The sequence below is a fragment of the Tamandua tetradactyla genome, chromosome 9 (assembly GCF_023851605.1).
Source record: "Tamandua tetradactyla isolate mTamTet1 chromosome 9, mTamTet1.pri, whole genome shotgun sequence".
In the NCBI taxonomy this organism is placed as follows: domain Eukaryota; kingdom Metazoa; phylum Chordata; class Mammalia; order Pilosa; family Myrmecophagidae; genus Tamandua; species Tamandua tetradactyla.
The window spans coordinates 113,138,698-113,160,592 of record NC_135335.1 but is presented as its reverse complement, the minus strand read 5'-3'; the positions used below and the strand labels follow the sequence as shown (position 1 = coordinate 113,160,592).

The 21,895-nt window shown below is 33.1% G+C and overlaps 1 protein-coding gene across 1 annotated transcript in view; it reads left to right on the top strand.

The window, feature by feature from the left end:
• ADAMTS6 (ADAM metallopeptidase with thrombospondin type 1 motif 6) overlaps positions 1–21,895 on the top strand; it is a 361,538-nt gene that overhangs the window by 31,586 nt on the left and 308,057 nt on the right. The gene's annotated exons all lie outside the window — the stretch shown is intronic.

Sequence of the window (21,895 nt, the reverse complement as noted above, 5' to 3'; positions counted from 1 at the left end):
CAACAGCGAGTCTGTGAAGTAGATGTTGTTATTATTTTCCACATATTAGAAATGAAACTAGTTCAAAATAGTTAGGTAACTTGCTTAAGATTCATTCAACTAATATGTCAAAGAGCAGGACTCAAGCCCAGGTGAGCCTGTGTTCTTTGGTGATACCATGTATCAGTTTTAGATTTTTTATTCTCTAATTATGAGTAGTTAGAAATAATATGCTTAGTTCATTTTAATATAACTGTGTCTTTGAACCTTATTATTTTTAAAAAATACAAATAAAATAACAGCAAATAGCAAGATGGAATCAGTAGTCTTTTGACGAAATGTAATTGCTTTATCTTGATTATTTCTTTTTAATTTGCAAGGTTATGTTTAACACATACTTTATCTGTGGTTGTCCCATTGACTACATTAAAGTTCCCTGGAGGGAATGTAGAGTATACAGGATTAGGATATTGAGGTCCAGTAAGATAATGTGATTTTAGCTTTTAGAATAATTTCCATGTGAATTTAATTGCAGAGTTAAAGTTTCTGACCTTATGCATATTTTTACAGTCAAACTTACTTTAATTTACTTCTTCTGCCTGAGATTTTAAACCAGATATGATATGCTTGTGGAATTTAAGGAAAGAGTGTATGGGTCTGTATTCATATGTGTTTACACATCAGTCTGATAAATTATACTTTTGTATAGCTTTTTCTATACAAAAATTAGTAGGAACTGTGCAAATGTAGAAACCTTTGTGTAAAAATATATATGCATATGATTAGAGTCAATGAAATTATTAGAGAAAATGTCTATTATATATTATGTATGGTTAACAAAATGATCACAGATATGTACATTGGCTTTGAATTTATATTTGTAAAGCCTCGCCTCTCCCCCAAAACTCAATGTTTGTTAGGCTCCTGATACGTCATATTTTCATTTTTCAATCTGTGTTTTTTTTAACTTTTATTAAATGACAGAAGTTAGGGCAAGGGTGTGCACATATAAGTATTTATGTAGTGGAATACATCTGGACAGTTCAGCCACTCGTTCTTTGCACTGGTTACAGCATTCAGCTGTCTGACTCGTTGCTCTGAATTGGCCCAGGTATTCTGATCTGCAGAGTTCTTCTTTGCCTCTGGGAGCTACTCCAAGTGCCTCCTGCTAACATTGGTCTTTGATGGTTGAACTTTGAACATAAAATTGTTAAACATGTCTCCTATTGGTCAGGCTAGAACTAGAAATGGTCTCTGGATTTAAGAGGGCAATAATTCATATCTTGTACAGTTTTAGATTGGTTACGTAATGGGGGCAGCATAGCATACCTTTTTGACATTAAATTCTCAAAGCAGCTCTAGCTTATCTAAAAATCTATAATTGATCTTTCAGTTACTCAGGCCACATTGTATCTTTCGAAATAAGATGTCCATTATTTCTAATAGATACAGTATGTATATATTTTTTGTTTGGCAGCACTTCACTCTTCCTTATTTATTTTAAATTTGTAAAATTGAACATAGGTTTAAATCACACTGCAACTTTTAGTAAAAATGATTGTGAGAATTCCACAGTTGATTTTATATTAATATTGAAAATTGCTTCAAATGACTCACTTATTAACATGTTCAGGGTTGTGACCTTACTGTTTAGAGGTAAGATCATGATTTATGTTTGCTTGAAAGGACAGCTTACTAGGGAGAATATATTATGTGCTTATCGAGAATTCTAGAGGAAAACTGATGGGTATGTTTATCTCCATGAGGATAGATTTTGTCCTACAGATTTAAACATTTTAAGCAGAAAACCATTTTGAATTATAGTTACTTTGGTAATAATGCTGCTTTTGAAAAAAAAGAATACAAACTCAAAATGTTATCTCCTGTAGCAAATTGACATCTTTTTGTTTCATTTTATCAACTTAAACTGTGTTCTACAAAGCTATCAGTCACTTTGACTAAACAGAGAATTTTAGAAACAAAATTTTAAATCGCAAAATATTGTTATTGTTTTATCTGTTATCAGTAATGCTCAATTAAAAGAAGTCGTATCTTAAAAGTTATTTTTATATTTACATATATATATTCATACAGATGTGTTTATATGTATTTGTATAAATATATAGTGGACATTTATCTACCATCTAGTTTTATCAAATCTTTTAACATTATGCCTTACCAAAGAGCAGTTTCATGGCACTTTCTAAAATGTTATACAGTTACTTCTCTGGTACATTAGCTACCTGATATCTGTTTCTGAGTATCAATATATATATATTTATTTTCAGATTTATACAAATGTATAAATTTTTGGCAATAAGGCAATATGAAATTCATAAACATTAATAATGGAATAATGAAACTGATCTTTCATTTTTTATGATGTTTTTTGTTAAAATATCAGTATTAGTAGTTAGTATTAATTGCTTCTGTAGACTAGCCCTATTGGAATTATTTGATGATTACTAATGTTCATCTAAATCAGATTGAGGTTTAGTAACTTTAAACAAAATAGTACTAAAAATAGTGATATATAATGATTTAGGTAAGGAAATTATTAATACTGTACTGTATTTGAAATTCTAGAATCAGAATGTAAGAATGTAGAACAGGACAGTAGGGATAAGCTAAAAAAAATTATGCTTGCTTTAAAACTGTCAGATTATTAAACTTTGTTCTGACAAAATGCAAATTAATAGCTACTTAGTAATGCAAATCTGCAATTTGACAGAAGATTATTTAAAGTTATATGTAGTCCCACATGAAGTCAGAAAATATCTATTATAAATTTGAAGTCAAAGCAATTTCTAAATTTGTTTTGTGGCAAAATATTCATGAAATCCATTTATAGTCTGATTTTCAGCAAGAATTTAGTGACAGAATATACTTGTGTCAGTAATTAGTAATTAGAATGAATGTATGAATACATACATTTCTTGGCTTTCTTTCCTATGAGGAACTGGAATTGTTTTTCCCATCTTTAAGATATTAACATAAAACACTTTATGTATATAGTTTAGGAAATATAGCCTAAGTTTTTTTTTTTTTTTTGTAGCAACTTTAATTAAGATTTATTTTTTATGCCATACAATTCTGTTTTTTAGTATAGTCACAGGTTTGTGCAACCACCACCACAATCAATTTTAGAATATTTTCATCACTCCTGAAGGAAACCTTCTACCCTTTAGCAGTCATCTCCCATTCCACTCATCTACCCACTTCCCTATCCCTGGGTGTGCCAGTTTGAAAGTATTATGTACCCCAGAAAAGCCATGTTTTAATCCTGTTCCAATCTTGTGGGAACAGCCATTTCTTTTAATCCTGATTCAATTCTGTAGGTTAAAAACTTTTGATTAGATTATCTTCAGGGAGATGTGATGTACTCATTTGTGGTTTGATTAGATGGAGATGTGACCTCACCCATTCCAGGTAGGTCTTGATTAGTTTACTGGAATCCTTTAAAAGAGGAAGCATTTTGGAGAGAGTCAGAAATAACAGAGCCAATAGAAGCTTCAGAGCAGAGCTGACACAGATACCAATACTTGGAGAACAGAGACACAGATGTTTGCAGGTGCCTGGAGCCCAGCAGATGTCACCATGAGATGTTAAGCCAGAACCTGGAGAGAGCCGAAAGATGAAAGCCACCCTGGAGAAGCAGCGAGGAACTCCCATGAGGAACCTCCACAGAATGAGGCTGAAAGCAACAGAGCCCAGGAGCAAGGGACCAGCAGATGGCAGCTACCTTACTATCCTTTGACCTCCTTTGAATTAAGGTATCTTTTCCTGGATGCCTTAGTTTGAACATTTTTATAGACATAGAACTGTAAACTTGTAACTTATTTAATTCCCCTTTTTAAAAGCCATTCCATTTCTGATGTATAACATTCTGGCAACTTGCAAACTAGCACACTAGGCAAACACAATCTATTTTCTGTCTCTGTATATGTGCCAGTTCTGGAAATTTCTTATAATGGAGCTATATAATACTTAGTCTTTTGTGACTGGTTTCTTTCATTTAGAATGTTTTCAAGGTTCATCCATGTTATAGCATGTATCAGTAACTCATTCCTTTTTTATTAGCCTAAATTCTTTTAAATTTAAAGCACAGAACTTTTGAGAATGCCTCTGTTAATTAAATAGGCTATTCTGCAATAATTTACTTCCTTTTAAGTTTTTAATTAATGAAATGCTCATGATAGGTAAATACATCTCAAAATACAGGAGTGAAAATTGCACACCTAATCAAATAATTTAAGGACTTTAATTAAAATGGGCATATTTATCCTCTTAAAAAGTTGTGACTGTTAGCTTTGATGTTGCTGGATTATAAAAGGATTAAAATTTCCAAAGTCAACTAATGTTTTCAGGTGGGAGTTTAAAAATAACTGTAAAAATGGTTTCTTGCCAAAACCTGCAATGTATGCATTTAAACAGTTTTATTATTTTTAAAATGCTGTGTCTATCAGGATTATATGTTGGCTTCATGATTATATATTAGAATAGATAGAAGAAAGGGAAATTAAATGTGGTGCTTAAATATTTATTTAATTAATATTTATTTAAATATTCAATGATTGAGTTTTGGATTTTTAAGAATCCTTAAGTAAATGCAGTTAAGTATTTTATAAGCTATTCTTGAACTTTTAAGTATCTGCCAGGCTTATAGATACCAGAGGAAATTTGAATTCAGACTGTTGATGAATTAATTTTGGTATTTGGGCATTTTGAAGCATTTATTATTCTCTATCACTCTGGTCCCACCTATCCTTCTACCTATACCCATCCTCGTCCTTCTTCATTTCTTTTCCTTTTTTAACTGGCTTATTCATTCCTTACCCAATTGTGTTCATCTGGACTCAATTTACATTTCATTCTAGGACTATGACAAACTAGGGTGATCACATAATTTCTTGTGCAAACTGTCACACTTTTAAGAGTGAAGGAGGGTGCCATTAACAATTCTGCCTGCATAATAGGTCCAGGATAAGAACAAGCAAAACAGGATTATGGTCATCCCAGGTATTACCGATGTTTGTTTGTTAAACTTCAGTTGAAAATGTCAAGAAGCTCCTTTTCCATCAGTGCCTGAGGTTAGCTAAATACATGCCAACCTTGGCTAAAACTGTGCCTTATTTGAAGTAAACATCATTAAACTGTTAAACCAAGGGGGGATGTGTTGTAATAAACACTTAGCTATGAGAAATAGTAGGTTTAGTATTTATATTGATTTTATGGATATGTTGATGTATGTATTTAAGCAAGTGCTTATTATGTGCTGGACAATTAAGTGCTTTACAAGTATTTACTCATTTAAACTTCACAATAATTGCATGAGATAGATATTGTTGTTCTCTCCATTTAATAGATGAGAAAACTGAGACACAGGGTAGTTAAATGATTGGCAAGGTCACACGGTAATTAGTAGACCCAGGACTTAAAGCTCCAGAATCCTTTCAGAGGAATTATAAGGGCACTCAACAATAATAAAAAAGAGTACAGGTTCTTTAATAATATTTGTACCTGTGGTAGGCAGACTTCTAAGTTAGCTTTCAATAATCTCTGTCTCCTGGTATTCATGACCTTGTATAATTCCCTCCCCTTGAACATGGGCTGGAACTGGGGAATTGACATCTTAATAATACTGAGACTTTGTACCTGTGAACATGCGTAGTTCTCTATTATTTAGGTCTTATTTAATATCTCTCAGAAGAATATTATAGTTTTCACATTTTTAGGGTCAGATTTATCTCTAAATACTTTATTTTTATGTTATTTTAAGTGGTATTGTTTTTAAAATTTCTTTTTACAATTGCTTGTCACTGGTATATGAATACACAATTGACTTTTTTTTTTACCAGGGTCTTCGGCATGGCAGGCTAGAACTCTGCCTGCTGAGCCACCGTGGCCCACAATTGATTTTTGAATCTTTATCTTGTATCCTGCAACCTTGTTAAGTTTATTTATTACTTTTAGTAGCTTTCTGCAGATTCCATGGGATTTTCTACCTAGGTTATTTTGTCTAAGAATAAAGACAGTTTTACTTCTTCCTTTTAATCATAACTGACTTTTATTGCCGTATTGTACTGTCTGGAGCCTCCAGGACATTGCTGAATAAAAGTGGTGAGAGCAGACATCCTTGTTTTTTCCTAATCTTGATGGGAAAACATTCAATCTTTCAATATTAAGTTAGCTGTAGGTTTTTCATAGATGCCCTTTATCAGGTTGTGGAAATCCCCTTCTATTCCTAGTTTGCTGTCAGTTTTTAGCAAGAATGGATGTTGGATTTTTTTTCCTTTTATACTGAAATACTTTTCAAACTTCAAGACAGTTGCAAAAATAATACAAAATCTATACAGAGAACTGTAGCACACACCCCCACCACTACCCTGACACCAGATCTAACACTTTTAACATTTTGCTGACCATCTATCTGTCTATTTTCTAAACGTTGGGAGTAGTTTGTTTACATCATGCTCCTTGAAACTTTAATAATCCCACGTATATTTTGTAAGAACAAGGATATTCATTTATGTAACCACCTTAAGTATAGTTATCGAATTCAATACATTTAACATTAATATGAAACTTATAACATATAAAATTTAGTATTATGTAAATGGAATGTTTTCTGCTAACTATAAAAAGCCTTGAAACTATATTTGTAACTCATTATTTTATTCACTGGTGTATCTTGAGGTTAGTTTTAAAGCATGTTTTTTAACTTACAAAAGACTTTCTTTAAAATCAGTTACTAGTAAAATTGAGCAATTACTAAAATAAAGATAAACTTCTAAATGTATATAGTACACTTAAAGTACAAATAAATGATGAAGGAATATGGAAATCTATCAAGCAATAAGAAAAATAAGAACTGTGTGTAATAATAATAATATGTAGTTCTTCATTTAAAAAATGTTTATTAGATTCCTAGTATGTGCAAAGCTCTCAGGTGCTTTTTCTCAGGGATCTGGGGTAAACTAGATAGTCAGTGTCCCTGCTGTCCTTGTGTTTACATTCTAATATATGGAGGCAGACGATAAACAAAAAAACAAGATAATTTCAAGTACTATTAAAGTTAGAGCTCAGTATAGAGAATACTGATCCTTTTGTTCTTTGGTTTCAGTTAGTAGAACATGTCTTTATCAGCAAACACTATTACAAAATATAGTGCATACATTTTCTTGTGTGGAAGATAGATCCAACCATATTCTTCTGACTCTGTTCATTAAAATGTGTAAGCAATTTTGTAAGCAATTGGAATAATTGGTTAGGCCTCTAATAAAATATTTTATTCCCATTTGAAAAGTTTAATGTGAACAGAAAAATGAATAAAGGTTTGGAAAATAGGTTTTATGCCGAAATGCTAATCCAACTATGCTTGTTTATTCTTGGGGATGGAAAAACTGTCAAAGAATATTTTTCGATTATTGAGTAAATATTCTTGCCCTTCAATAGCATCCCTCTACCATATATTTCATTTATAATAAGTAAAACTTCACTTGGCTATTAACAAGTACTTTCTTAACTGGGAGGTTTGAGGTACACTGTTGAATTATGATGGTGCTATTTCCATTTTTAAAAATTAAAATCTTTAAAAAGAAATCTTTTAAAGAAATCTCTTTCTTACATGATTTGAATAAAGGCCTATCTGGAGGTGAAGACATCAGCTAATTTTCTAGGTCCCTTCTGACTTAAGGGTTCCATGGTTGACTTTGCTAAGGTGAAATCAGTAAAATAAGGTACATCTTGAGATAATATTAAGAATTTGATGAGTAGGAAGCAAATTTGATAGGAAATAAATTGGTGGCCTCAAATCCCTTAGTTGTTTTTTCTTTTAAAGCTTTAAAACATCACAAATAATATTAATTTTAAGTATTATAATCATCACTTATTTGAATTCTAAAGGTGTATATTTTTTATTTTTTATAGTTTTTATTTTTAAAAGTTTAGAAACTTAAATTTTGAACTGATTTTAGAATTACAGTAAAAAATACTACAAAAGAGTTCTCTTATGTCTCTTACTTCACTTCTAATTATGCTAGCATCTTATGTAACAGTTATACATTTATCAAGAAGAGGACATTAACATTGGTAAATATTAACTAATTTAAAACATTCCAAATCAAAAGAAAATACAAAAATAACATAACAGATACTCATGAGCTTTAGCGAATGTAAACATTTTACCATGTTTTCTTTGAATTCTTTTAAAAAATATTAGTCATAAAGTTGGAATCTTTCCTCTAACCCCACTTCTGTTCTCTTCACTTCTTTACCAAAATAACAGCTATCCTGAAGTTTGCATGCATCTTTCACATCCATGTTTTTATTTCTTTTGCTACATCAGTGTATATACCCAAATCTTATGTTTATAACAATGTACAAAATAGGTTTTTGTTTTGTACTTTATTTTTAAAATTAAATTTGCATTTAATTTTGTGTTATAATTGCAGGGTTTATAAACCTGCAATTATCTTTTTCTAATTTGATATTTTAAACTCATCTTTCCATTTTCAAGTTTCACCTGTTTTATATACAACGTCTATTAAATCATTTTGTAGGTTCTTTTTTTTTTTTTCTCATGGGCAGGCTCTGGGAATCGAACCTGGGTCTCTGGCATGGCAGGTGAGAATTCTGCCACTGAGCCACCATTGCACTGCCCTGTTAATCATTTTAACTGTTGTGTACTCTGAGTATTTATCCAGACTTTTAGTGATAGGCATTTAAATTATTTCCATTTTTCCATTATTATAAACAATGCTCAATCATTGTCTCTTTAAGTATGTGTGAGGAGTTTCCCAGGGTAAATACTGAGAAATAGAATTTCTAGGTCATAAGGGACAGGTGTTTTCAACTCTGCTAAGTATTGACTGATTGCAATGTGGTTTTACCAATTTTACACATTTTAAAGCAGTATAGGAGAGTTCCTATTTACCCCAATGAGCCTTAAACAGTACTTAGCTTTATGATGTTTATCATCTTATAAGCACTCAAGTGTTAGCTATTAGTTTTTATTATTATTGGACCAAATTATCATTTTACTATTTTAAAAATTTACTGGTAAACTCTAAGGTCTAAGATTTAGAGACGTAATATGTGCCTTTCTCTACTATGAACTTGGCTTGTCATTTGCTTCCGCTTTGTTCGTGGCTTGTGTACTCCCTACTTCCCCACCTCACAAATCAGTACAGTCAATGGTAGGTGCAGGTCTATCAATTTCTTTTCTTTTCTCTAACAACTTTTTTTGAGATATAAATTCACATATCATACAATTCACTCTTTTAACATGTACAAATCTGTGATTTTTAGTATATTCACAGAGTTGTGCAGTTATCACTACAGTCAATTTTAAAACATTTACTCACTCCAAAAAGAAATCCTGTACCCATTAAAAGTCACTCACGTTCTCCCCCCCAGCCCCACCCCCGCTCTAGAGAGCAATTAATCTACTTTCTGTCTGTATGCATTTGCCTATTCTGGACATTTAATATGAATGGAATCAAACAATATGTCATCTTTTGCAAATGGCTTCTTCCACTTAGAATAATGATTTCAGGGTTCATTCATGTTATTGAATGTATCAGTATTACATTCCTATTTATTATTGAATGATATTACATTGTATAGATATACTACATTTTTATTTATCCATCCCTTGATTGATAGCTGTTTGGGTTTTTTCCCTTTTTGGCTATTATTAATGATACTACTGTGAACATTTGTATACAAATTTTGTGTGGACATATGTTTTCATTTCTCTTGTATATACCTAGGAGCGGAATTTCCAGGCCATATGGTAAGTCTGTTTAACCTTTTGAGGAATGGCCAGATTGTTTTCTTTTTTTTTTTTTTTTTTTTTTTTTATTTTTATTTTTATTTTTTATTAACGGAAAAAAAAAAAAAGAAATTAACACAACATTTAGAATCATACCATTCTACATATGCACTCAGTAATTCTTAACATCATCAAATAGATGCATGATCATTGTTTCTTAGTACATTTGCATCGGTTTAGAGGAACTAGCAACACAACAGAAAAAGATATAAAATGTTAATATAAAGAAAAGAAATAAAAGTAGTAGTAATAGTAAAAAACAACAACAACAAACAAACCAACAAGCAAACAAAAACAAAAAAAACCCTATAGCTCAGATGCAGCTTCATTCAGTATTTTAACATGATTACTTTACAATTAGGTATTATTGTGCTGTCCATTTTTGAGTTTTTGTATCTAGTCCTGTTGCACAGTCTGTATCCCTTCAGCTTCAATTACCCATTGTCTTACCCTGTTTCTAACTCCTGCTGAACTCTGTTACCAATGACATATTTCAAGTTTATTCTCGAATGTCCGTTCACATCAGTGGGACCATACAGTATTTGTCCTTTAGTTTTTGGCTGGATTCACTCAGCATAATATTCTCTAGGTCCATCCATGTTATTACATGGTTCATAAGTTTATCTTGTCTTAAAGCTGCATAATATTCCATCGTATGTATATACCACAGTTTGTTTAGCCACTCTTCTGTTGATGGAGATTTTGGCTGTTTCCATCTCTTTGCAATTGTAAATAACGCTGCTATAAACATTGGTGTGCAAATGTCCGTTTGTGTCTTTGCCCTTAAGTCCTTTGAGTAGATACCTAGCAATGGTATTGCTGGGTCGTATGGCAATTCTATATTCAGCTTTTTGAGGAACCGCCAAACTGCCTTCCACAGTGGTTGCACCCTTTGACATTCCCACCAACAGTGGATAAGTGTGCCTCTTTCTCCGCATCCTCTCCAGCACTTGTCATTTTCTGTTTTGTTGATAATGGCCATTCTGGTGGGTGTGAGATGATATCTCATTGTGGTTTTGATTTGCATTTCTCTAATGGCCAGGGACATTGAGCATCTCTTCATGTGCCTCTTGGCCATCCGTATTTCTTCTTCTGGTAGGTGTCTGTTTAAGTCTTTTTCCCATTTTGTAATTGGGTTGGCTGTCTTTTTGTTGTTGAGTTGAATAATCTCTTTATAAATTCTGGATACTAGACCTTTATCTGATATGTCGTTTCCAAATATTGTCTCCCATTGTGTAGGCTGTCTTTCTACTTTCTTGATGAAGTTCTCTGATGCACAAAAGTGTTTAATTTTGAGGAGCTCCCATTTATTTATTTCCTTCTTCAGTGTTCTTGCTTTAGGTTTAAGGTCCATAAAACCACCTCCAGTTGTAAGATCCATAAGATATCTCCCAACATTTTCCTCTATCTGTTTTATGGTCTTAGACCTAATGTTTAGATCTTTGATCCATTTTGAGTTAACTTTTGTATAGGGTGTGAGAGATGGGTCTTTTTTCATTCTTTTGCATATGGATATCCAGTTCTCTAGGCACCATTTATTGAAGAGACTGCTCTGTCCCAGGTGAGTTGGCTTGACTGCCTTATCAAAGATCAAATGTCCATAGATGAGAGGGTCTATATCTGAGCACTCTATTCGATTCCATTGGTCGATATATCTATCTTTATGCCAATACCATGCTGTTTTGACCACTGTGGCTTGATAGTATGCCTTAAAGTCAGGCAGCGCGAGACCTCCAGCTTCGTTTTTTTTTTCCTCAAGATGTTTTTAGCAATTCGGGGCACCCTGCCCTTCCAGATAAATTTGCTTATTGGTTTTTCTATTTCTGAAAAATAAGTTGTTGGGATTTTGATTGGTATTGCATTGAATCTGTAAATCAATTTAGGTAGGATTGACATCTTAACTATATTTAGTCTTCCAATCCATGAACACGGTATGCCCTTCCATCTATTTAGGTCTTCTGTGATTTCTTTTAACAGTTTTTTGTAGTTTTCTTTATATAGGTTTTTTGTCTCTTTGGTTAAATTTATTCCTAGGTATTTTATTCTTTTAGTTGCGATTGTAAATGGGATTCGTTTCTTGATTTCCGCCTCAGCTTGCTCATTACTAGTGTATAGAAAAGCTACAGATTTTTGAATGTTGATCTTGTAGCCTGCTACTTTGCTGTACTCATTTATTAGCTCTAGTAGTTTTGTTGTGGATTTTTCCGGGTTTTCGATGTATAGTATCATATCGTCTGCAAACAGTGATAGTTTTACTTCTTCCTTTCCTATTTTGATGCCTTGTATTTCTTTTTCTTGCCTAATTGCTCTGGCTAGAACTTCCAACACAATGTTGAATAATAGTGGTGATAGTGGACATCCTTGTCTTGTTCCTGATCTTAGGGGGAAAGTTTTCAATTTTTCCCCATTGAGGATGATATTAGCTGTGGGTTTTTCATATATTCCCTCTATCATTTTAAGGAAGTTCCCTTGTATTCCTATCTTTTGAAGTGTTTTCAGCAGGAAAGGATGTTGAATCTTGTCAAAGGCCTTCTCTGCATCAATTGAGATGATCATGTGATTTTTCTGCTTTGATTTGTTGATATGGTGTATTACATTAATTGATTTTCTTATGTTGAACCATCCTTGCATACCTGGGATGAATCCTACTTGGTCATGATGTATAATTCTTTTAATGTGTTGTTGGATATGATTTGCTAGAATTTTATTGAGGATTTTTGCATCTGTATTCATTAGAGAGAGTGGTCTGTAGTTTTCTTTTTTTGTAATATCTTTGCCTGGTTTTGGTATGAGGGTGATGTTGGCTTCATAGAATGAATTAGGTAGTTTTCCCTCCACTTCGATTATGTTGAAGAGTTTGAGGAGAGTAGGTACTAATTCTTTCTGGAATGTTTGATAGAATTCACATGTGAAGCCGTCTGGTCCTGGACTTTTCTTTTTAGGGAGCTTTTGAATAACTAATTCAATCTCTTTACTTGTGATTGGTTTGTTGAGGTCGTCTATTTCTTCTTGAGTCAAAGTTGGTTGTTCATGTCTTTCCAGGAACCTGTCCATTTCTTCTAAATTGTTGTATTTATTAGCGTAAAGTTGTTCATAGTATCCTGTTATTACCTCCTTTATTTCTGTGAGGTCAGTAGTTATGTCTCCTCTTTCATTTCTAATCTTATTTATTTGCATCCTCTCTCTTCTTCTTTTTGTCAATCTTGCTAAGGGCCCATCAATCTTATTGATTTTCTCATAGAACCAACTTCTGGTCTTATTGATTTTCTCTATTGTTTTCATGTTTTCAATTTCATTTATTTCTGCTCTAACCTTTGTTATTTCTTTCCTTTTGCTTGCTTTGGGATTAGTTTGCTGTTCTTTCTCCAGTTCTTCCAAGTGGACAGTTAATTCCTGCATTTTTGCCTTTTCTTCTTTTCTGATAAAGGCATTTAGGGCAATAAATTTCCCTCTTAGCACTGCCTTTGCTGCGTCCCATAAGTTTTGATATGTTGTATCTTCATTTTCATTTGCCTCTAGGTATTTACTAATTTCTCTTGCAATTTCTTCTTTGACCCACTTGTTGTTTAAGAGTGTGTTGTTGAGCCTCCATGTATTTATGAATTTTCTGGCCCTCCGCGTATTATTAATTTCCAACTTCATTCCTTTATGATCCGAGAAAGTGTTGTGTATGATTTCAGTATTTTTAAATTTGTTAAGACTTGCTTTGTGACCCAGCATATGGTCTATCTTTGAGAATGATCCATGAGCACTTGAGAAAAAGGTGTATCCTGCTGTTGTGGGATGTAATGTCCTATAAATGTCTGTTAAGTCAAGTTCATTTATAGTAATATTCAGGTTCTCTATTTCTTTATTGATCCTCTGTGTAGATGTTCTGTCCATTGATGAGAGTGGTGAATTGAAGTCTCCAACTATTATGGTATATGTGTCTATTTCCCTCTTCAGTGTTTGCAGTGTATTCCTCACGTATTTTGGGGCATTCTGGTTCGGTGCGTAAATATTTATGATTGTTATGTCTTCTTGCTTAATTGTTCCTTTTAATAGTATATAGTGTCCTTCTTTGTCTCTTTTAACTGTTTTACATTTGAAGTCTAATTTGTTGGATATTAGTATAGCCACTCCTGCTCTTTTCTGGTTGTTGTTTGCATGAAATATCTTTTCCCAACCTTTCACTTTCAACCTATATTTATCTTTGGGTCTAAGATGTGTTTCCTGTAGACAGCATATAGAAGGATCCTGTTTTTTAATCCATTCTGCCAGTCTATGTCTTTTAATTGGGGAATTCAGTCCATTGACATTTAGAGTTATTACTGTTTGGATAATATTTTCCTCTACCATTTTGCCTTTTGGATTATATATATCATATCTGACTTTCCTTCTTTCTACACTTTTCTCCATGTCTCTCTCTTCTGTCTTTTTGTATCTGACTCTAGTGCTTCCTTTAGTATTTCTTGCAGAGCTGGTCTCTTGGTCACAAATTCTCTTAGTGACTTTTTGTCTGAGAATGTTTTAATTTCTCCCTCATTTTTGAAGGACAATTTTGCTGGATATAGGAGTCTTGGCTGGCAGTTTTTCTCTTTTAGTAACTTAAATATATCATCCCACTGTCTTCTAGCTTCCATGGTTTCTGCTGAGAAATCTACACATAGTCTTATTGGGTTTCCCTTGTATGTGACGGATTGTTTTTCTCTCGCTGCCTTCAAGATCCTCTCTTTCTCTTTGACCTCTGACATTCTAACTAGTAAGTGTCTTGGGGAACGCCTATTTGTGTCTAATCTCTTTGGGGTGCGCTGCACTTCTTGGATCTGTAATTTTAGGTCTTTCATAAGAGTTGGGAAATTTTCAGTGATAATTTCTTCCATTAGTTTTTCTCCTCCTTTTCCCTTCTCTTCTCCTTCTGGGATACCCACTACACGTATATTTGTACGGTTCACATTGTCCTTGAGTTCCCTGATACCTTGTTCAAATTTTTCCATTCTTTTCCGGATAGTTTCTGTTTCTTTTTGGAATTCAGATCTTTCATCCTCCAAATCACTAATTCTATCTTCTGTTTCTTTAAATCTGTCATTGTAGGTATCCATTGTTTTTTCCATCTTTTCTACTTTATCTTTCACTTCCATAAGTTCTGTGATTTGTTTTTTCAGTTTTTCTATTTCTTCTTTATGTTCAGCCCATGTCTTCTTCATGTCCTCCCTCAATTTATCGATTTCATTTTTGAAGAGGTTTTCCATTTCTGTTCGTATATTCAGTATTAGTTGTTTCAGCTCCTGTATCTCATTTGAACTATTGGTTTCTTCGTTTGACTGGGCCATATATTGTTTTCTAAAGTGACTGCACTGTTTTTTATTTTTTATTTTGTTTGGCTGCACTGTTTTAAATTTCCAACAGCTATATATGATTATAGCCATTCTAGTGGGTGTGAAGTAGTTTCTCATTGTGGTTTCATTTTTATTTCCTTGATAACCAATAATGTTGAACGTTTTTTCTTATGCTTTTTGTATATTTTCTGTGGAGAGATATCTGTAATACTCCTATGGACTAGATTGTATTATTTTATTTGCAATTACTTTAAGTGCCTTATAGAAAATATACAACAAAATGAAAGTATCCCTATCCTATGAATTATCTCTTAAAGTTAAAGCAAGATGAACGTTCAATTTTATGGAAAATCAAATAGTCACTCTGAGTATATTAATTATTCAAATATATACGTAACAGATATTGTTGTGCAATGGAGAAAAGGTGGGCTTTGTAGTCACATGACCTTGAATTCTGCTGTGCCACCTTTTTAGTTGGTGGCCTGGGGCTGAATACCAAAGCTCTCTGAGCTTGTAGAATGATTGTGGGATTATGACATTAATGTGTGTGAGTTCCTTGGTGCAGTGATACACACTTGAAAGGTTGGCATAATAGTAATTTGTAGTTATTATTATTATGTGTTAGACAAGTCGGGTTTTGAGAAGACAAAATATAATTGAATAATAGAAACAGCTCCTAATATTTTGTGTGGGTTATTTTGTGAAATAATCCAAGCATTATTTCATTCAGAGTATAATATTTGATCAGGGGTTTAAAAGGCTTTGTATGCCATACTTACAATTTTAGCACCATAGTATAGATATAACCATTTCCTCCATTCATGGGTTTATAAGTTGGTTATTTCTCCCCCTCCCTCCCATTCACTATTGGAAACATTGAAATTCTCTTTGTAACCAGGTGCAAGTATGTGCATACCATGCAATACTAATCAGGCATATATGGACATGGAAGAATCCCTAAGACATAATGGAAAGTAAAACAAGCAAAAGGTACAGAATAATGCATGAATTATTAATTTATCTCCTGGAGGAATGTAAACAGAAAAGTGACATGATCAGATTCGAGAAGTGTTGCTGGCAGGTTGTGGAGGATATATTATGAGAGTGTGGGTGTGCTAATATATGCAAAGCAGTGAAAAATGGGTGGGAAAAATTCATTGCCTCTTTTCTCTCTAGTTCAGAAAGCCTTTTTAGAACCATTGAATTAGTATTTCCACCTTCCCTTTTAACTTATTGCAACACACTGGGAACCAGGTGTTTTAGTTTGATAATGCTGCTGGAATGCAATATACCAGAAATGGGTTGGCTTTTATAAAGGAAATTATTTGGTTACAAGTTTACAGTTAGTTCTAAGGCCATAAAAATGTCCAAAAATGCATCCAGAAAAAGATACCTTGACTCAAGAAAGAGCTGATAACATTCAGGGTTTCTCTGTCAGCTAGGGAAGCACATGGCAACCTGCTAGCTTTCTCTCCCAGCTTCTCATTTCAAATGGCTTCTCCTAGGGTGTTTTCTTTCTGTATCTCCAAACGTCTGGGTCAGCTCTGAAGCTTTTTCCAAAATGGTTCTGTCTTAAAGGACTCTAGTAAGCGACCCCACCTTGATTGAGTGGAGACATAACTCATGGAAACCACCTAATCAAAAGGCCCCACCCACAATTGAATGGGTCACATGACCACAGAAATAACCAAAAAGATCCCATCCAACAATATTGAATGAGGATTAAAGAGCATGGCTTTTCTGGGGTACACAACCGGCACACCAGGCAAAAAAAAAAAAGAATCTTTGAGTTCTAATGTTGGACAATGAACAGTTTTTTTTAATTTATTAATTAAAAAAAATTTAACAACAAATGAACTAAAACATTAACATATGATTATTCTGTTCTACATATATAATCAGTAATTTACAATGTCATCACATAGTTGCGTATTCATCATTTCTTAGAACATTTGCATTAATTCAGAAAAAGAAATAAAAAGACAACAGAAAAAGAAAACGAAAACAGAAAAAAAAAAAGGTTATACATACCATACCCCTTACCCCTCGCTTTCACTGATCACTAGCATTTCAAACTAAATTTATTTTAACATTTTTTCTCCCTATTATTTATTTTCATTACATATGTTCTGCTCGTCTGTTGACAAGGTAGATAAAAGGAGCATTATCAGACACAAGGTTTTCACATCACACAGTCACATTGTGAAAGCTATATCATTATTCAATCATCCTCAGGAAACATGGCTACTGGAATACAGCTCTACATTTTCAGCTAGTTCCCTCTGGCCTCTCCATTACATCTTGAGTAACAAGGTGATATCTACTTAATGCATAAGAATAACTTCCAGGATAACCTCTCGACTCTTGTTTGGAATCTCTCAGCCATTGCCACTTTGTCTCATTTCACTCTTCCCCCTTTTGGTCGAGAAGGTTTTCTCAACCCCTTGATGCTGAGTCTCAGCTCATTCTAGGGTTTTTCTCAATCCCTTGATGCTGAGTCTCAGCTTATTCTAGGATTTCTGACCCATGTTGCCAGGAAGGTCCACACCCCTGGGAGTCAAGTCCCACGTAGACAGGGGGAGGGTGGTGAGTTTACTTGTTGTGTTGGCTGGAGAGAGAGGCCACATCTGAGCAACAAAAGAGGCTCTCTTGGGGGTGACTCTTAGGCCTAAATTTTAAGTAGGCTTGATCTATCCTTTGTGGGGTTAAGTTAACAATGAACAATTTTTGACTGTAGATGAAGGGTAAGGGAGAAAGAGATAAAGGAGATTCAAAGAATATAGAAGAAAGTTCTATTTAGAGATTTATTACAAATTCTTGCTGTTTTTTGGGGGGGTTAAATTTTCATGTTTGATTATTTTGGTGACAATATCTAAATATCTATGCAGTTGACTCTATCTTTTTCTACTCCATCCCAAGAAAAATGTATCAAAGACTAGTATCCATATGTTACCGGACAAAGGCTGTGGATTCTTTGGCCTGATGCACTTCAATAGCCAATTCTTGAGACACCTGGCTTCGAAGAGAGAAAAAAAATTATTTCTTGGTGCATAGTAGGAGAGCAGATAGCCTAGCAGCCCAAAATCTGTCTTCCCAAACTACAGTAATTCTGACAGTTTTAGTAAAGAAAAAGATGGGCAGGGTGTAGGATAATGAGCACAGTGGCCCCAAATAATATAATTAGAGGTGATCTAATTACTGAGCATGCACAGATTGATAACATGCTCAGTCACAGAGTATGTGTAGGAAAATGGCGGAATGAGTTATAGGTGACTTGTAGGTTAAAGTCTAAGCTACTGCACATGTCAGGCAGGCCCATTTTGGTTAGATCCAGTCTCAGTTATCAAGATCACTTTGGATTTGGGTGGATTAGTTCTGGCTGACTCAGGACCCTTCATTAATACATTTAGGGGCTATCTCTAGTGATTACAAGCCTCTAAAGTTGAAAAATGGATAACTGAGAACACATGAAGGTGAGTCACAAGGTTTTTACAATGACATGGGCAGAAAATAAGGGCTATGCAATCATTATCAGAGATCAGAGCAGCTGGATTACAATTTAGAGATTTCAGGAATTTCCCTTTGTCTGCTCCGGTATACCAGAAAGCAAAAAGGAGTACCTATATAATGATTCAGTGATCAATATTATACCTTAAATCCTGATTTCTTGGTTACATATACAAACTATGTTCTTTCTAATTTCATAAATTCTCAACACTTTACAGTAGGTCAATGTTAAAGAAATGTTGATAGAAATAATTCTAGGAAGTCGTTCCAGACTAAGAAAAAGCTGTGTTTGAGTATTTCTGTTTCTTTAAAAAATCTCTACTCATGTTTTATCACTTTTTTAGCAGCCTTGGTTTTAAAACCTTGGTGCCAACTCATGGTTTTAAGTACCATCTGTACAGTAATGACTCCCTAATATACATCTCCAGCCCTTACCCTTTCCCTGAACTTCATATTTGCATATCTAGTTGCCTAATTAATATCTCTATGCATCTCAATCATAACATGTCCAAAAACAAATTCCTAATCTCTCTCTCAAACCTGCTCTTTCTGTACCCTTTCTTATTTCAGGATCTCTGCATGTGGCAATCATAATAGTTTTGTCTGTGTACAAAAAGCTTAAATGATCTCAATCAGGCAGTTAATATCAGGAAATTAATAAGTTGGCAATGGGAATTTAATATATATCATGTTCAATTCTCACTGAATTTTAAACGCTTCCTGTATTCCCTTGTTTTACATTGATGTTTTGTGTTTCCTGTCTTCTTATAGTTGGTTTACATATGCTGTGTTAAAAGAGAAAAACTTATGTATTTAATTGAGTGAAGAAGATGAATTATAGTTCCTGCAAAGGTATATGACCCATTAGAGGGGATCCTGACTGCACGTCCCTTTTTCTGAAGTCCTGGCTTTAACTTTCCAGATGGGTTTAGAGGTCTTGAAGACATACTTAAAATGGCACAATCATTTTTCAATATTTCCTTAAAAAATAAATAATTGTCTTTTCATTGTACTCATGATAAAGGATATGGAGAAGACAAAAGCTCAGAGATTTAAATGACGTCTATAGGACTACAGTAGGAAGACTGGGTAAAGGTATTGGAAAATTTTAAAAATAACTTTGAGGCTTTTAGAAATAGTTACATCCTACAAGAAATAGCTTAAAGCTGCATTGATTCATTCATTGAGACATTCAACGAACATTTATAAATTCTTCTGTGTCTAGGCTGCTGACACCACACCAGTGAATAAGACAGATAAAAGTCCCAGCCCTCGGAAATCTTAGGCCATATATATGTTACTAGAATAAAAATTAAAAGATAAAACACAGAACTCTACAACAGTGAAACTCTATTATAAATGAAGGACTGTAATTATAGGACAAGTATAAAAATGTTCTTTCATGAATTATAGTAAATGTATGATTAATACAAGGTGTTACTACTAAGGTGGTATATGGGAAAAATATGTCTAATGTAAACTATGAACTACAGCTTACAATGCAATTTTAGTATTCTTTTATCAACTATAACAAAGGTACCACACTAATGCAAAGTGTCAATAGGAGGTATGCTGTATTTTTTACATGATTTTTCTGTAAACCTATAACTTTTAATTAAAAAATTAAAAAAACTAATAAAAGTTTCAGCCCTTACTTATCTTTCAGTCTAGAGAGAAAGAGAGATTATGAATAAGTAACCAACAAATAAATGCATAATTTAAAAGTGTGATATATATGTAGCTTAGAGGGAGAGAAACCCAAATTATATAAGGTAGTAGAAAAGTCTCTCTTATGAAATGACTTTATTAACAAGATCTGAAGGATGAGCCAGCCATATTGACAGGGGAGAATGACAGTGGCATGTGTTTCATACTAAAGGAACATGTGTGCAAATAATGAGGAAATAAATAAGGTGTGAAAATACTTGAAAATATTTGCTACAAGTGCTTGCACACACAACTCACTTTTAATTGGGTACTTAAAACATTAACTTTCTTACTTTCTTTATTTTCCTCCTAATAAGAACACATTTGCTATGACATCGCAAAGGTTTTGATATGTGGTATTTCCATTATTGTCTATTTCTAAGTATTTTAAATTTTAATCGTGATTTCTTTTTTGATTATTCAGTTATTTAGAAATAGGTTTAAAAATTTTTTAAATGTGGGATAATTTTTGGTTTATCTTTTTGTTATTGACTTCTATTGTAGTCAAAGAATCTTGTGGTCTGTATGATATTGATTCTTGGAAATTTCATGAATTTGCTCTATAGCCTAGTATGTGATCAATTTTGTATGTTTAAGAACCATATGTATTCTTCTAATTGTTATATGTAGGGTTATATATATATACCTATTTAATCAAGTTAGTCAGTTGTTTTGTTCAAAATTTCCTCTATTTAATTACCTGTCAGTAATTAAAAGGACACATTTTGCTGTGAATTTTATGACAATTTCTTTCTGTAGTTTGGCCAAGTTTTTCTTTATCATTTCATGAATGTTAGATATAGCTTTGAAATTGTTATCTATTCCTACTGCATTGAGTCTTTTCACATATTATATTGACTCTATCTCTAATAATGCTTTTTATTTGTAGTCTGGCTTTCTTTTAGTTAGCATTTGGCAGAAATGTATATATATATATATATATATATATATATATATATATATATTTCTTTTTTTTTCTCTTTTACCACTAACCTTTTACTATTATTTGTTGTAGGTGTTCCTCTGATAAATAGCAAATAGCTAGGAGAGCTGTATCTTTACCCTCTCCGACAGTATGTCTTTTTACTGGAGTTCATTTACATTTAATATAATTTTTCATGTATTTGGTTAAACTTCTGTCATCTTACTTAGTGCTTTCTATTTATCCCACTTTTATCTCTCTTTTGGTTTTATTGACTTTTTAACATAACTTTATTGAGATAGAATTCATAGATCATGTAATTCGTCAATTTAAATTGTACGATTAAATGGTTTTTAGTATGTTCACAGAGTTTTGCAACCACCACTACAATCAATGGATCAGTTGAGTTTTGTGTGTTTATTTTTCTTATTCCTTCCTTTGACCTTTATTAGTTTGGAAGTTATATTTTTCTTTTCTGTTTTTTAGTGGTTACTCTTGAAATTTGACTTAGAATACTTAACAGAGTCAATCGGTATTATTGTTCTTTCCTGAACAAATCAAATATTAAAACATGTTAAATATGGCCCCTACTCCTGGCTTCATGGTATTGTTGTCCTGTATTTTTTT